Here is an 18,158-nt window from a genome sequence, read left to right as displayed (position 1 = left end):
GAAGTTTAGAGTCTTCAGAAGCTTTGCAATCATCACAGGCATCTGGTCCCTTTATTTCAGCAATCGCAAAGCCTTAACGGGAAAGCTCATTATTTAAGCATATTACTGTCCAATATAAAGGTTAGAAAATATATAAAAACTTCCACCAACTTAATCTTGCGTCTTAATATGGCCGAGTGGAAGAAAAGTTATAGGAGGAGGAAAAAGAATATTAGTGTGTAGGCTTTTATGTTTTTGCCTTTTAATGCCTAATATTAATAACAAAAGCAGATGTATTACTTTACACTTACTGCATGCCAAATGGTGTGCTGTCTTATTTAATTCTGAGAACAGTCTTATAACAATATGTACTACTATTATCCTCAGTTTATGGAGAAGGAAACTAGGGCACAGAGATGTTAAGAATTTTGTTCATATCACAGAGCTTGTGAGTAGCAGAGTCCAAAAGAAATATTAGACTGGCTGGCTTCACAAAGGAAGTTCTTAGTTACAATTATTTCTCAATGCTCAATGGGGGGAACTTGAGTCCTCAGCTCTGCTCTGTACCATGTCCTTGAAAAAAAGCATCTCAATCCTTCAGAAATTCAGACATTCCAGGATTCTGAAATAGGAAAGCACTGGTGGGAACAGCACGGAGTCTTTCTCAATTCTTAAAATCAAGGTGAGCATATTTCAAAAGGGGCAAGCAGACCAGCAACAAACATCACTAAGGTCACAGGATAGGGAGAGAGGGTGGTTCTGAAAAAGGCCTCCAGGGACCTTGAACTCACACAGGAGACAGAGGCTAGACTCTGTCTATAAGGAATAAGCTGGGCAAATCTTCAAACCAGGAGCCTGAGTCTCAGCCAGAGCTATGTACACAGCTCAAATGACAAAAACCAATTCCTGCTTAAAACATTTCTTAGAAGGCAAATGCAAAAAAAGATACTGACACCATGGTCCATCTTCTGCCTCCAGGCCTCTTTTCCACAAATAATGAAATCATTTTAATAAAAAAACGAATAGTAAAGCCCTGGATTATTTTTAAAATCTGAAAACATTATATCTTCCCTTCTGTTGCCAAGCAACACACTTTTGCTATGATACAATTTGAGACCTTGATTAACATTCTCAGTTGTATAGAAAGGATACAGAAACACGATATCTTGATTACAAAATGAAGTTTTTTAAAAAAATAAATAAAATGAAAAGAAAAGAGAAAGAAATAAGACTTACATCAAATCGTTTGATTTTTAGATTGGAAACAGTAAGCCATGGATTCTTCAATTCCAGAAAACTCAGTGTGCAGAACTAATAATAAAGAAAGAATCTATGCAGCTACTCAAATTGCTGCAGCCATGTTAAAACATAGCAGAGTCACTCTTCCCACATCAACTGTCATCATGCATTTTCAGTTATTGAATGGTTTTTTTTGTGTGTGCTTTTGCACCTTTTAGTGCTAGAATTCACCTGCTGAAAATTCTCAGGATGCATCCTTGCAAGTGCTCATATAACAAAGTTATAAGTTTGGGTACAAAACTCCAAGTCTGTAGCTGCAGCCCATGTTAACAGCCTTCCACTGGAGCTACGAAGTCAAGCATCAAAACTGTGGGCAGAAATTTAAGACAGATTTCAAAGGTGTACCTACCATGGTGGGTGAATTCATTAATCCTATAAAGCCAGCAGGGAGAGTGGGAGGACTGAGGACAGGTAAGATTTGGGAGATAGAATTAAGATAACACAGTTCAACAAAACAGGAGGAAGCAGTGAAATTCACAACAGCAAAACTAACACCAAATGTAATGATAAGCACTGAGGTTAAAAAAGATCAAATTGGGAAATTATGATTTCATAAGTAAAAGATCTTGGACTTTTAGATGAAGAGAGTTTTAATATAAAGTATAATATAGTTGTGGGATGCCTGGGTGGCTCAGTGGTTGGGCACCTGCCATTGGCCCAGGGTGTGATCATGGAGACCCAGGTTCAAGTCCCACTTCGGGCTCCCTGCATGGAGCCTGCTTCTCTCTCTGCCTGCCTGCCTCTCTCTCTCTCTCTCTCTCTCTCTCTCTGTCCCTCATGAATAAATAAATAAAATCTTAAAAAAAATCTTTAAAAAAAAAGAGTATAATACAGTTGCTTAAAAAGCATTTTAAAAATGAGTGAATGCTAAGTTCTGGGCATTGCGCTAAGTGCTTTCAATGCTACGAGTTCCGTGTGACAGCATCCATTCGCACATCCACTCAATACATATTTAATGAGCACACACTGTCATCTACAAGCACCATCCTAAGAACTGGGTAACTGATGGTAAGCAAAGAAAACAAATATAGTTCCTGCCCTCATGAATTCCATAGGCTAGAGGCACTCCCTTATTTTATGGATGAGGAAATTAAGTATGTTCAAGTACCTTCCCCACAAAGCTAGTAAGTAGCAGGCCTGGAATTTAAATTCCAGTGTCTTTGACTCCAAAGCCTAGAGTCTTAACCATAGTTCATTACATATGTCCTGACTGCACCTTGCAATGACATCACACCTGGAAAATTATATTCAGTTCTCTGTGATGCATTTTAAGAGAGGCCTTGAGTTCCTCTCGATACATTCCATTTTGTCAATCAGGATAATGAAATTAAACTATGTTGACGAAATCAAGGAGAAAAGCTCAATTAAGTATCAATTTATCTTTAACAACTCTCTTTAACACTTGCTGAAAATACCAAAACAACAGAATAGCCAAGAAATGGCAGGAGTGGGCTGAAGCCAACCCAAGAACTGAGAATCTAAGTTTAGCTGACGAATATAAATGAATATTCAAAACTGAATTCTCTACCAGCAAACCTAAAAGGCTTCCAATTCTGACAATGTGTAATCCTATCACAAGACCACTGAGCATAGTTGCACATTTTAGTCTTAGTCAAGAACTGTACTCCCTGGAGTTGTTCAATGCACAATTTGTGAGGCCATAATGGCCCAAACCTACCTATCCTTCATAAACCAAGAGAACATGACTGACCCTCTTCTAGTTAGACACACTGCGTTCCATTTTCACTGATGCCCAAGGCTTTGTGAGCTCAACTCATCTTTCACCAACACCTCATGACAACCAATGTTACATAATTAAAAGACTGCCTAACATAGTGGTCAAATTATTTTGATCTCATAGGCCCACTGCTCTGAGTAAATAACCTAAGCAAGACTCTTGTCTGGTTATGACAAAAACCCAAAACCAAAAATTCACTACTTTTGAAAATTTTTAATTTATTTGAGAAAGAGAGAGAGTGTGCTCAAGCATGTGCACACAAGCAGAAGGAGGACTTGGCAGGGAGGAAGGGAAAGAATCTCAAGCAGACTCCCTACTGGGCATGGAGACAGTTGGATGTGGGGCTCGAACTCATGACTCTGAGATCATCATGACCTGAGACATAACCAAGAGTTGGCCACTGAACTGACCGAGCCACCCAGGCACCCCAAAATCTATTAATAAAAACAGTAATAACTTCTTTTAAGGAGTTCTCACTACTATTCTAACAAAGACATTTTCTTATAACTAGCTATAAAAGATAAATTTTATTTTTTCATCCTCTCCTTAACTACAGTTAAGGTTCTGAAAATGGAAAATTACTTGAGATTTCCCACGCATACTGTGTTATTTATCTCTCAGCCTTTTTGTCATTCTTGAAGATCAGCTGCTGAGATCAGAGGGTACAGTTGCTGGGAAGGAGACTTAACTATGGTGATGAAAATGTGAAACAGTTACAGAGGGTCATGAAAAAGGATGTTAACCGAGTCCAATAAAATAAATTTTTTTAAAAAAATGTTTTATTTGCAAGTTACATGATCTAGTGTACAGAAAATTCTAAGGAATCCATTAAAAACTATCAGAACTAATACATGAATTCAGTAAAATTGCAGAACATAAGATTAATATGCATAAGTCAATTGTATTTCTATATACTAGAAATGAACAATCCAAAAATGAAATTAACAATTCCATTTATAAGGGAATCAAAAAGAATAAAACACATGAAAAAATTTAACCACAGAAATATAAGACTTGTACACTGAAAACTGCAAGACATTACTGAAAGAAATTTAAGAAGATCTAAATAAATGGAAAGACATCCCATAATAATGAACCAGAAGCCTTGATATTGTTATGCTGGCAATATGCCCCAAAATTGATCTATGGATTTGGTGTAAACCCGTCATAATTTCAGCTCTTCTTTTTGAAGAAATTGGTAAGTGGATACTAAAACACACATAGAAATTTAAAGGACCCAGAATAGCCAAAATATTCTTTGGGGGGGGGGGGGGGGACATAGTTGGAGCAGTCACATTTCCCTAATTTGAAAACTTACTACACAGCAAAGGTAATTAAAACAGTGTGGCAATGACTTAAGGACAGACCTATAAAGCAATGAAAGAGAATCAAGAGCCAGAAATAAAACCATACTTTAATAGTCAGTGATTTCTGATATGAATGCCAAACCCATTCAGTAGGAAATAGTCCTTTCAATGAATGGTGCTGGGAAAACTGGATATTTGCATTCAAAGAATAAATTTGGATCCCATACCTCAAACCATATATAAATAAAAACACAAAATGGATCACAGATTTAAATGCAGGAGCTAAAACTCAAACTCTTAAAAAAAAAAATAGGCGTAAATCTTCATGAGCTTGGGTTCAGCAGTGAGTGGTTTCTTAGGACACTAAAAACACAAGCAATAAATGAAAAGAAAGATAAATTGGACTTAACTGAAATGACCTTTTGTGCTTCAAAGGGCACTATCAAATTGAAGACAAGCTACGAAATGGGGGAAAAATAATTCTAAGTGGGATAAATGTTTGTACAACAAAAGACTGAGTGTAGAACATATAAAAACATCTATAACTCAATAATTATGACAAACCAGTTTGAAAATGGGGAAAATAGGGCAGCCCGGGTAGCTCAGGGGTTTAGCGGTTTAGCGCCACCTTCGGTCCAGGGCATGATCCTGGAGATCCAGGACCGAGTCCTGCATTGGGCTCCCTGCATGGAGCCTGCTTCTCCCTCTGCCTGTGTCTCAGCCTCAATTTTGTTTTTATTTCTTTGATGATTTATGATCTTGAGCACCTTTTCATGTTTAATGATCATTTGTATATTTACTTTGGAGAAATGTCTATTCAAGTATTTCCCCCATTTTTTTTAAGATTTTATTTATTCATTCATGAGAGACACCGACCTAGAGAGAGGCTGAGACATAGGCAGAAGGAAGAGGCTCCATGCAGGGAGCCCAGTGCAGGCCTCGATCCTGGGTCTCCAGGATCATGCCCTGGGCTGAAGGCAGGTGCTAAACCGCTGAGCCACCCAGGGATCCCTGAAACTTTTTACATACATGTTCACAGGAACATTATTTCTAAGAGTTCAGATACGGAAACCCAAATTTCATCAACTGAAGAACAGATTTTTTTTTAATGTGGTATATGCATCCAATGACATATTATTCAGCAATAAAAAGGAATGAGATACTGATACATGCTAGAAAATGGATGAATCCTGAAAACATTATCTTAAAGGAATCAGTCACAAATGACCATACATTATATGATCCCATTGATAGGAAATCCACAATAAGCAAATCTATAAATACAGAAAGTAGATTAGTGGTTCTTCAAGGTTGTGGAGAAAATGGGGATCAACTACTAATGGAATTAAAAATTAAAGAGGAATTCTTTTGTGGGGTGATGAAAAGGTTCTAAAATTGTTTGCAGTCAGGATGTACAAGTATGAATATACTAAAAACCACTGATATGTATACTTTAAGTGGGCAAATTTTATATGTGAATTATATCTTAAGGACATGAAAGAGAGTGAGAGGAAAAGTACTGGGGGAAATGGAGGGAAAGGTGGAAGAAGGGAAGAGAGGAAAGACAAGGTACCATCAGACAGTTGAAGTGAATTCTAGAGGGTTTACTTAGGGAAATGGGAAGACCCATGTCATGATGTCTTTCTTAAATCTCTGATGCAGCCATTCCAAGTATTTGTATGAACAGCCTTTGGGGCAGCAACAGTGTTGGTCACAATAACACCATGGTAGTGAGCACTTTCAGCTCATTAGATACAGAAGTAAATTCCTCTTTAGACTTCTGATTTAGGTTATTGGCTAAGAACATCAGTTTGAAATTGTATGTTAGGATGGTCAGGTATTTTTTTTCTTTCTTCGACATAGGAGACAATCTTTTAAAATGGTGATTCTTGTATCAGAGATGGAAGCAAGGATTCCAATTTATATTTTCAGAGGATGAGATGGAGACTTAACTATTGAGAGGCATTCATTTTTCAGGGCTCTGTAGAGCCGTGCTTGACAACTATGGCCCATGGGCCAAATTCAACCAGTTGTCTGTGTTTGAAAATAGAGTTTTAATGTTTTTTATTTATTTATTCATGAGAGACACACAGAGAGAGGCAGAGACATAAGCAGAGGGAGAAGCAAGCTCCTTGAAAGAGCCCGATGTGGGACACGATCCCAGGACCCCGGGATCATGACCTGAGCCAAAGACAGATGCTCAACCACTGAGCCACCCAGGGGCCCTGAAAATAGAGTATTATTCATTTATATATTGTCATATAATGTCATTCATTTATATATTGTCTCTGTTTGCTTTTGTGCATAGTTCAATAGTTGTGACACAGATCCATGGCCCTCAAAGTCTAAACTATTTACTGTCTGGCCCTCTATGGAAAAATTTGCTAATGGCTGCTCTAGAGCAATGGGACTAATTCACCTTTTTAACAAATGATTTGCATATCCAAATCAACACTCTCCTCTTCAAAGCACCCACTTAATTAGATGGTTTATGTTTATTTCAGTGATGCTACAACTGCTCAAGCCTTTTTTGAACTCTCCTTTGGGGCTGTCTTTAGGACTTGAAATGCATGCTTTTTAATATTCTAGTAGTGGAACATCTTGACACCTAGTAGTAGTAGGTAGCTATTTAGAACCAAGATGGCAAATCAAGATGGGTTAAACTATCATTGGTTTCAAAAACAGGTATAACTCTGAAACAAGTGAACTGGCATTCCCATAGCATGTAAATTGCCTTCAAAAGCAATTTCAAATGGTTTCCAAAACTTTTCGAGTAGAGACAAAATCTTTGGAATAATTGTTAAACCTCCTACTGTCATTAATTTGAAAAAGCAAACTCATTTGGATGTATAAATTCTGGTATATTGGTTAAACTGGTCTCTTTACTTCCCAGTCACATCTCATACTGGGGACTTAGGACACATTTATTATCAATGGGTGGGAAAATGTGTCTGATATGCCCCTGAATATTATGTGCCAGGGAAACAGATTTACAAAGACATTAACTCTCCATGGTTCAATTATCCTTGATGGGCTCCCTAATAGCTGGAGGGCCTGCGCATCTTCTTCCCTGACTGGGTCCAGAAATTCATTCTTCTATAAAAAAAAGAAATGTTCCAGTTCAGTGGTTCTAACAGGGAATTCTCTTCTGTGCATGACAACAGATTAACAAAAGGGGGGGGTCCCCGTACTTCAGATGCTTTCTAAGCCTTTCATCTAAGACACACCATAACAAGGGACAAGGGTTATTTCATTAATTTCAAAAGCTGGCGATCACTTTTAAAATGATAAATATAGGCCAAGTTCTTTTCTCAGAATTTATACTGTTATGCTCACAAAAGCCAATGCAAAATGCATTACCCAGATTTTCTGGTTTTGCTGTCTTTTAAAGTATAGTGAAAAATCAACACTTAAACTTTTAAAGAGAAATCTGTAACCTAACAAAATCTTTTAATTTTTATAATTCTGTTTCCAAATATTTTACCATTTTCTTGCCCATCCACACTTTGACAATTTTCTTAGACAACTTGCCTTTACTGAATCTTTCCATAGCATTTTATTTCTCTCTCATAGGAAAATAACTCGTTTACAGTTCTAGTTCATTAACCTACGCAATATTTCATTAAATTTCAAGATTTCAGTAACAAGTGCAATGGACATACACAGGTTTGGGAATACACACAGCTAACTCCCAGTAAGCCAACAACTCAACTAGTTGGGAGATATACACAAGCTTACCAAGGAATATCCATCTAGCTGCAAGTGCCAAAGGCATCAATATGTTTTACAGCAAAAATGGAAAGCATAGGTCTGTTAAGTAGGTTGAGTGGAAGCCGGCTAAGTACACAACTACTACCTAGTAAGTACATATGTGGTGCACAACTTCGTGATAGGACATAAATGCTTTGGCAGCCGCAAGTGTAAAATCACCCTGCACACAGGCTGATTCTATTCTTGAGTGACCAGCCAGGAGTCCAAACCCAACTAAGATTCCTCTATGAAATGATCTGTGGCTCATCTCTTATTCATAAGCTAGTGCTGATTATTAGTGTACCAGGAAATGGAGTCAGAAAAGCAAAGAACCACAGAAAATATCAAGAGAGTGAGGACCTTAAATATAGACATTTTCACAGAAGGCAAATTTATCTTGGAAAAAGAGGATATGCGTCTCTAGCAAATCGCACTGTTAGGAGGTAGCAGAGGGTCAGTAAGGTATCCTTCAGACTGTGAAGGTGCTGTGATATGGAAAAAGGAAGAGGGCCACTCCATACTGTTCATGTGGGGTTTTATTCAAGGTCACTTACTGAGGGGAGCAAGGGGGGCATCAGACAGACAGAAAATCCAGTGCTACGCAGCTGTTCTACAGCCCATATGTGAACTTTCATGCACAGTGAAGGGCAGTGTGGTGAGGTCAAAGGGTAGTTGTCTAACATGGCACCTTTTGAGCACCACTTTAGAGAAAGCCAGAACAAGCCTTCCAGTCAGGGCTTCCATTAACCTCCAGGGGCCTGGAACAGGGAGCCTTGAGGGAGGTCATTGAGTGGGTAAGAACACGATGGAGGGCCGAAGATGGAGGCAGTGCTGTCAGTACTTCTACACCCAGAAGCTTTAAATCTTTAAAGTCAACTTCAGTGAAGTCTTCCTTCTTCCCCACATGATTCAATCCAGAGACCCAAAGGTCAGAAGGGGGCAAAAGGGTGGCAATGGCTTTAGTGGGAATGGAGAAGCCATATAAGAACAAAGAGACCCTACATCCATGGCCTCCTGCATATTTCTTTCCTTCTCAATTCCTGGAAAAAGTTATTACAAGCTATTTTTAGTAGCCAGGAGACAGAAGAAGTTATCAGTGGAGATCAACTTTTATTGCTATTTTGTTAGACAAAGCCAGTCTTACTTAGCTTTTAGACAATCCATTTGCGGTCTGTCCTATCATTAAGCACACTGACATTTCTGAAAAGTGATCTTCCAGAATGCCATTCAGCTACTAAGAAGAAATGATGAAGTACAGCTGCCTTCTCAGAAAGGTCTGACCTGCTAAACTGTCTGCAAGGAAAGGAATATTAAATGATGGAGTTTCTGGAAAACAAAGCATCACACCATGTGGTTTTGTTGTCCTAGCTTATTCTTTGAAATCACATTCATCTCTCTTCAGAATGATTATGAAAAGGTAAGCTGTTTGCAGAAGCTTGGCGATAGCTTTCGGACTTGCTACAAATAATCACATCTTATTCTCTGTTATGACTATGCTTTGCTTTTTTAGATTATACAAGCTTGGCTTCATTAAAGGGAAAAAAATGTCTACAATGTTTATTCACACATGGAGGTTACTTGATTTACCAGCCTTTAAGTAAAGGACGCAATATGGGTGATAGAGCTTAAGATTAAATAGAAAAATGGAATTAAAAGGGATTACAGAAGGAAATATTTGTATCTACATTGGCAAATATATTCACATGCAAGAAAGGATCTTCCAAGTACACAATATCTCAGAAGTCCCTGAATGCGTCATGACTTCACAACACTATGCTTTCATGCGTATTGTCTGCTATACTCTTATCACCTCCTTCTTCTCTATCTAGCAAATCCCAGAATCTTTAACCCTTTGGAATTAACTTCAATGAAGCTCTGTTTCTTCCCCACACAACCAATGGCTCTGTAACTCCTTGTTCCCATGGGTCACAGTACTTCTACTACATTCGTCACGCTGAACTGATGCTGTTTCTATCACCCCTGCTGTATTTCAGTCCCAGAAAGGAAGGGACAAAGTCTTGGCCCAAGTTTTATCTACCCCAGGATTGCACATTAAGCCTGCTATATAAGGGATATTGGGAAAATATTTACTCAATGGACGAAACAGAAAATGGAAAAGAAAAAAGGTTGTTCATAAAAGGGCAAAAGTAAAGTTAACATGCTGTTTGAGTGGCACAGAAGTGTATCATGCAGATACTTTGGTCAACAGTGTTACACACAAAGACCTCGGAGCACAGAGGAGGGGTTAACAGTCTGGAGGGAGGTGAAGTGAATCTTGAGAAGCAAGCAGGGAGGAGGGCATTCCAGACAAAGGCAAGCAGCAAAACATACAACACATATCAGACAATCAGAAGAGCAAGGAGAAGGTGGAGCTTGTCTTCGACTTCACAAGCACTTTGTTAGTGCAGCAGGATGAAGCAGGGGGTGGTCCCAAAATAAGGCTGGACACTTAAAATGGGTGCATTTTATTGAACATAAATGAGACCCCAAGAGAGGTGATTTTAAAATACAAGATCAGATCATCTTTTATACTGAGCCAAGAGTATCCACTAACATTATTTCTCCCTATTTCTGGCCGATCTTTCCCCCATAATGATTTCAGAGAGACCCCTGAGAGCTGAGTCTGTCATTCATTTTTGTGTTACTCATCTTTACCTTGCACAACGTCTAACAAGGCATAGCACGCTGTAGGACTCTGTACCACTGCTTTTAGAAGTCGACCTCATGGCCCAGGAAAAAAATGTATCTGCGTGTGAACACACACACACACACACACACACACACACACACAAAGTCAGTGTGAAGGCAAACAACAGTCTAAACAAAACCCCAAAACCAGCCTCTTTAGTAAATGGACGCTCATAATCAGCCTTGTTAATACAATAAGAAATAAAGGCAGGGCTTGGTGAATTCAGAGTCTCACAGTTTGGGAGACAACATCTCACAGACCCAGTATGTAAATGATAACTAGCACGTATACCCTTGTGGAGAAGAGGGTTCTCTCGCTTCGGTGACATTTAGGTCTGCCTTCCCTTCTCCTCTTGCTTCTGGTCCTCCCAAAATCTCTGAAGAAGTGACATGAATGATTCAAGAAGTCAAATATAATTTCGAACAACTTTCACATTAAAAACATCTGGGTAGGGATCCCTGGGTGGCGCAGCAGTTTGGCGCCTGCCTTTGGCCCAGGGCGCGATCCTGGAGACCCGGGATCGAATCCCACGTCGGGCTCCCGGTGCATGGAGCCTGCTTCTCCCTCTGCCTATGTCTCTGCCTCTCTCTCTCTGTGTGACTATCATAAATAAATAAAAATTTTAAAAAAATTTAAAAACCTCTGGGTAAGGGCGCCTGGGTGACTTAGTTGGTTGAGCCCTGGATTGTTGGTTCTGGCTCAGGCCATGATCTCAGGGTCATGAGATCAAGCCCCATTCAGTCTCCATGCTAAATGCAGAGTCTGTTGGAGATTCTCTCTGTCTCTACACCCCCAACTCTCTCAAATAAACAAACAAACAAATAAAATCTTAGGGGGAAAAAAACCTCTGGGTATGAGACAAGTTGCCAAGCTTCTTCAACAAGTTATAGGAAACTTCCTGTGTCACAGGAAACAAAATGGGGACCATGCTAGACAAAAGGAACTTAAGGGCTGTGGCAACTAGACACAACAAAAGACAGAGACACAATCCTGACTGGACAAAACAGCTCTCAAGGATATCTGAGACAACTGTTAATGTTGAAGGTGAACCAGGGAATATGTAAGAAGCAAATTTATTGACATCAAAAGCCAGGGATTATTATTACTGGGAAAAAAAATTTAGAAAATGGGATGTAAAGCATTATCTTTTTGGCTAAAAAACAGGCACACAAAAATGGACATGAAAAAATGTACAGTCTTAAACGATAGTCTCTAGTGATAGGAAGATGAATTTTCATGTTCTTATACTGCATAAGTTTTTACAATGTCTATCACTATTGTAATAAAAAGGCTCTTAATTTAAAAAAAAAGTAGTGGATGACTTAGTGCTTCTTTAGCAAGTATAGCTTTGGCTTTAAATATTTTAGATTACTAAATTAAGACAGGAGTTCCCATTTTCAAATTGGTTTTGAAACTTCTTTCTCACAAATAAAAAATATTCAGCACTATATCCACAGTCACCATGTATGATATATTTGCCGAAATTACTTAAAAAGCATTTTGACTGAGGAAAATTTTACGTTGCTGACGTTTATTCTTATTTTTTGTTGCTTTTGTTTTGGTTTCTGAGCAAGATTTTTCACACAAGATGTTGTATCAGACAAGATGCCATATGTCCCCAAACCTCAGCAGGAACAACTCAGAGTCTGTAAAACAAATTTAATGATGCTTTTCCATAAATTGACTTCCCTATGATCCTTAAAATATGCACATATTTTAAGAAACCAATAATGAGGCAAACCTAATTAAGAAAGAGATAATTATGACTAACAAAAAACATTGGCAAATCACGTTCAGAGATGTATATTAGGATGTTTGCCATGATTTCCATGTATAACATAATAACTGTACATCGTATGCTTTAATCCTTCGATAATTAAGATACACTACATTAAGCTTTTAGAAAGAAAATCATTATTTTGAGCATTTTGCTTTTATTCCATATAGAAAAAAAAATCTGTTTTCCTTCCATTCTTGATGTTTATGACTTTGAGAAGAAAACACCTTACAAATGCTGGCTCTTTCTCTCTATGGCATTCTCACATGTGGATAAAAAAGTAAAATAAATCATCCACTTATTTTAGCTTCTAACACCAAACATTCATGTATTTTTACAGCATTGGGGGAAAAAAAAATGTCATGACCTCCTACTGAAAACGGCTAAGCAAAGGAGTTCATCTCCATCAAAAATAACCATAAAAATAAATACAGAAGAAATTCCTTTGGAACAAGAACACAGTGGCAAATCTAAAAGGCAAAATACAGAGCACACTTAAGAAATGGAGGGTAGTTCTATACCTCCTCCTAAGTTAGTGGAAATAGGTTTCCCTAAAACCTCAAGTCAAGGTAAGCCTCTAGAAGAGGCCCGTTCAAGCATTAGGGCAACTAGATGGACAGATGTAGGTCTGCAGGGGAGGTTAAAAGGAATATATCTGGAGGCAATAAAGTTGCAGAAGATGCCACAGAATGTCACCGGACATACAGCTCACACAAACCCTTTTTACACCTGCCCTGGTGTTATCTGTGACCTACACTTAGATAAGGAAGCCATCCAGCAGGGAAGTAGGAGATGACACAGTCACTAACTTCAGTGTCTTTGCTGTTCAAGGCCAAAATCTAAGGGAGGAGAAATTCACATGGCAAAGACAGTAACCTATTTGGTAAGAGGACTTTTGAAAAAAAAAAAAAAATCAAAGTGGAAACTTTAGACTATCCCAATTCATATTCCCCTTGCCTCATGAGCAAAAATGAAGAACACAAGGGGGGAATAAAAGCCACGACAAGACAAAGGATTTTCTCAGGCAAATAATCTCCCATGTCTGCTAAGAAAAGTTGGGTAAAAGAGTCATAAACAGACAAGTTCAAAAATGTGTGTGTGTGTATGCCAGAAATCAGATTTAAAAAAGAAATGAAAATATTAATGAGATGAAAACATTAGGAAGAAATAAGTGAAATAAATACAGCTAAAATCACAATCAAAAACAAGGTGGACAAGATTGAGTAAGAGGGAATTGGGGCAGGGAGAGAGACAACAAACATATAATTGGTGCTTTGGAAGAAAAGAATGCAAAAAAAATACTTCAAAATGGGTGCCACTGGTGATCAAGAAGGAACAAATCAACACTTAAATGATATATGAGGTCACATCTATCACACTGACAAAAATTTTAAGTCCTACAAACAGTGGTTATTGGCAAGCATATTTAATGATGGGAGTTTCATCCACTGCTGGTGACAGTGTGGCTGCAAATAACCACTCTGGCATCACCACTACAGCTGAAGGCAGACACCATCCATGACTCAGCAATGCCGCTCCAAAGCACACACACAGCAATGATACACATGCTTACGTGTATTAGTATACGTGCATAAAAATGTTAATGACAGCTTTTTTATAATTGCCAAAAACCAGGGCACCTAGGGGGCTCAGTCTGTTAAGCATCTGACTTGATTTCAGCTCAGGTCATGATCTCAGGGTTGTGAGACTGAGCCCCGCATCAGGCTTCACATTCAACACAAAGTCTGCCTGAGATTCTCTCTCCCCTTCTCCCTCTGGCCCTTCCCCTGCTCACTAGCTCCCATGCTTGCTCGCTCTTTCTCTCTCTTTCTCAAATAAAAAAATAAAATCTTTAAAAAATAATTGCCCCAAACCAGTAACATCCTTAAGCCCATCAGTCAAATGAGCACATATCTTTTGGACGAATATATGCAGTGGACTACTATAGAGCAGGGGTCAGGAAACTTCTCCTGTAAAGCACTAGATGGTAAATATTTTCCATTTGGAGAGCCTGTGGTCTCTATTGTGACTACTCTGTTCTGCTACGGGAACACAAGAGCAGCCACAGTGCTACATAAACAAATCAGTGTAGCTGGTTCCAATTCCACTTTATTTACGGGCAATGAAATCTGAATGTCATAATTTGCATATTACAAATTCTATTTCTTTAGATCTTTTCAATCACTTAAAAATGTAAAAAATCATTCTCAGCTTGCAATTATATAAAAATAAGCAGTGGGCTAGACATGGCCTACAGACCAGAGTTTACTAACTCATTATACAGCAGTAAAAAGGTATAAATTCCAACTACTGGTACAAGGTTAGTGAGTCTTAAAAGTTCAGTTTTGAAAAAAAAAAAAAGTGAACAAGTTCAAAAATACATACTAAAAAAGGGAAATCACATGATCATGTCAATATAGAAAAAGCATTTAGACAAAGCCCAACATTCTTGATAAGAATTCTTAACAAACTTGACAAGAACTTCCTTAACGATCTCTTAATAAAGAGGGGAACTTACTCAACTTGACAAAAAGACATCTCCAAGGAGCTTACAGCTAACATCATACTGGATCCTCTGTCCCTGTGATCCTGGACAAGGCAAGAATGTCCTATGTCTGCAAGCCTAGGCAACATCACACTAGAAGTCCTAGATAGAACAATAAGGAAACAAAAAACATACAAATTAGAAAGGAGTAACACTTTGCTCACAGAGGACAGGACTGTCAGTATGAAACATGTCAAAGTGGAGGGGAAAAAAAATCCTTCCCAGATCTAATAAGCCAGTATAGCAAAAATACAAAGTTAATACATAAAAGTCCATTGATTGGGATCCCTGGGTGGCACAGCGGTTTGGCGCCTGCCTTTGGCCCAGGGCGTGATCCTGGAGACCCGGGATCGAATCCCACGTCGGGCTCCCAGTGCATGGAGCCTGCTTCTCCCTCTGCCTATGTCTCTGCCTCTCTCTCTCTGTGTGTGTGACTATCATAAATAAATAAAAAAATTTTTAAAAAGTCCATTGATTTCATGTATACCAAAAATGGACAATTGTAATCTAAAATTTAAAAATAAGACCATTTACAATAAAGAGCTATTCTGTGCTCATAGATTCAGATGACTTAATTTTGTTAGGACATCAGTTCTCCCCAACCTGATCTATAGGTTCAATGGCATCTCAATCAAAATCTGAGCAAATTCTTTTGTGGACATCAACAAATAGCTTCTAAAGTTTATGTGAAAAGAAGTCACAGAAGAGCCAACAGGACATTGAACAACATATTTAAGGGACTCACAAAACTCAACTTCTACCATCACAAAGCTCAATAATCAAGGCAGTGCAGAATTAGCAAAAGGATAGAGATGTATATCAATGTAATAGAATAGGGAGCTCATAAATACACAAATATAGTCAATTGATCTTTCATAAGAAACAATGGTAATTAAATAAATTAAATAGCACTTTCAACAAATGGTGCTGTGTATATGCAAAAAGAAAAAGACGACGATGACATTATCCTCATACCTTTCACAAAAATTAATTCAAAATGGATTCTATATCTAAATGCAAAAGTAAAAAAAAAAAAAAAAAAAAAAAAAAAAAAAAAAACCCTAGAAGATAACAGGAGAAAATCATCTAGGTGACCTTGGATTTGACCATGAATTTTTAGATGTGCCACCAAAAGCAGGATCCATGAAAGAAAACATTTTAAGTTAGATTGTATTAAAGCTGAAACACTCTGCTCTACAAAGAACACTGTTTAAGAAAATAAAGAGACCAGCCACAGACTGGGAGAAAATATTCGCAAAACACCTACTGGTAAAGGAATTGTATCCAAAATATACAAAGAACCCTTAAAAATTCAAAAATAAGACAAACAATTCAGTTTTTAAAATGGGTAAAAGATCTGAACAGACATCTCACTAGAGAAGACTCACAAGTGGCCAACACACAAAAGATGTTCTACGCATTTGTAATTAAGGCATACGTGCAATATGGGCTCAATTAAGCTAAACTTACTACCAGCATTCATGTTTTGAACTGGTACAGACTTTAGTATAAAGAAAAGCCGGGGAGTGGTACCTGTCAGTCAGGACAGGGGCATCACCACAGAAAGAAAGCCATGTGGGTGAGAAGGGGAAAGCAGGGAACTTCTGGGGAGGCAGACAGGATTTGGGTCTTCACCCAGGGGTGGGTACTTGGGGAATTTGCTTTATAACCAATTCTTAGAACAGTACATTTTAGTTTCATTCCATTTCCTCTGTTCCATGTTATACTAAGAAAGCTAAATATTTTAAAGTTGTAATAAAAGATAATTTCCTAAAATTAAAAAGTGGCCACATCAAGAGGGCCCACTCCATCCCAGAAAAAAATTCTGAAGCATCAACATCAAGACGATACACAGGGAAAGTTCCCTGGAAAATGTTCTAGGCACAAAAGCAAGTTGCATTCATGGAGAGGAAAAATACCAGGTTGCCCATGTTTTTCTCCAATACAATCCTTTAAGAAGGCAAGGTGGGGTATAGATTTACCTTGGTTTATAAAATAATTTCTATCCATCTACCTTTCATCTATATTATGCTTAGAGAAAGGTGTAGAAGGTTCACAAATGTGAATGGTGTGTATTTCTGGATACTACAATCTTGGCTTGTTTTTTGGCTTTTTTTAAGTTTTCTGGACTGCTCACTAAATTTTTTTTATGATAATGTGCCATTTTTACAAAAACAATGAAGTCATTTTTCTAGGCATATCACTTTTCACTTTGATAAGGTTTGAAGTCCAGATTTAAGGCTCACCCAAAATGACCATGTACTGTCAGTCAAGCCCATGTCCCAGTGCTTATCCAGCCTCATTGGACGTAAGTGGCACCCCATCTTAGCCTCCGTACCACGCCATACACTGTAGCTGACTGTGCACCCTCCTCACCCAAATTCCAGTTGAATAGTAAGGGGTGCTCCTCTCGAACTGGGTCATACATGATCAGGTCACATTTAGGAGAACACACTATTTTTGGTTTTTCTATTAGACTTTGCTCCTTCTGTGTCTGAGACAAGAAAGAAAAAAAACCACTTCAACAGCAACTTTTTATACTTGATATAAATACTCTTTAATATCCAGTCATGAAAAGTGCATTAGTCTCTTTTCAAGGGTTCCTAGAGAGCATAATAATAAAAATTTTAAGAGGCAGCTCAATCCCCGTTTGGCCTAGATCCTAAAGCCTGGGTATTCAGACAAAAGTCATCTATCTCCCCTCTTCCTCCAACCTCCTAGAAAAAGGCAGTTCCTAGAAGACTTTTTGTTTGAAACACAGGTAATTTTAGCTTCAGCTCTTAGCGACAACAAAGAACCTGCTGCCAATCACAGCCAAATCTAAACTCTTCATAAAGCAAGACTGTCGGTCCCAGTTGCTACTGTACCGCCTCACTACCCAAGCCTCCTGGGCTTATATCTATCTACAGGGCAGGAATGAAACACAGGTAAATGTAAAATACTGACCTAATACCCTGATAGCAGGTAATAGGGGCCCAGACTAAGCAGTGAGCTTGAAACTGAAATTTGGACACACTCAAAGCACATTCAAATGCTTACTTCTTCTTCTATAAACAATAGTGACCAAGGTGACT

The 18,158-nt window shown here is 38.3% G+C and overlaps 1 protein-coding gene across 9 annotated transcripts in view; it reads right to left on the bottom strand.

The window, feature by feature from the left end:
• The window catches only part of CCDC85A (coiled-coil domain containing 85A), a 194,016-nt gene that overhangs the window by 147,454 nt on the left and 28,404 nt on the right, over positions 1–18,158 (bottom strand). The window lies entirely within an intron of this gene.

This window comes from Canis lupus, chromosome 11 (genome assembly GCF_048164855.1).
Source record: "Canis lupus baileyi chromosome 11, mCanLup2.hap1, whole genome shotgun sequence".
Taxonomy (NCBI): domain Eukaryota; kingdom Metazoa; phylum Chordata; class Mammalia; order Carnivora; family Canidae; genus Canis; species Canis lupus.
This window is presented reverse-complemented; position numbering and strand designations above follow the sequence as displayed.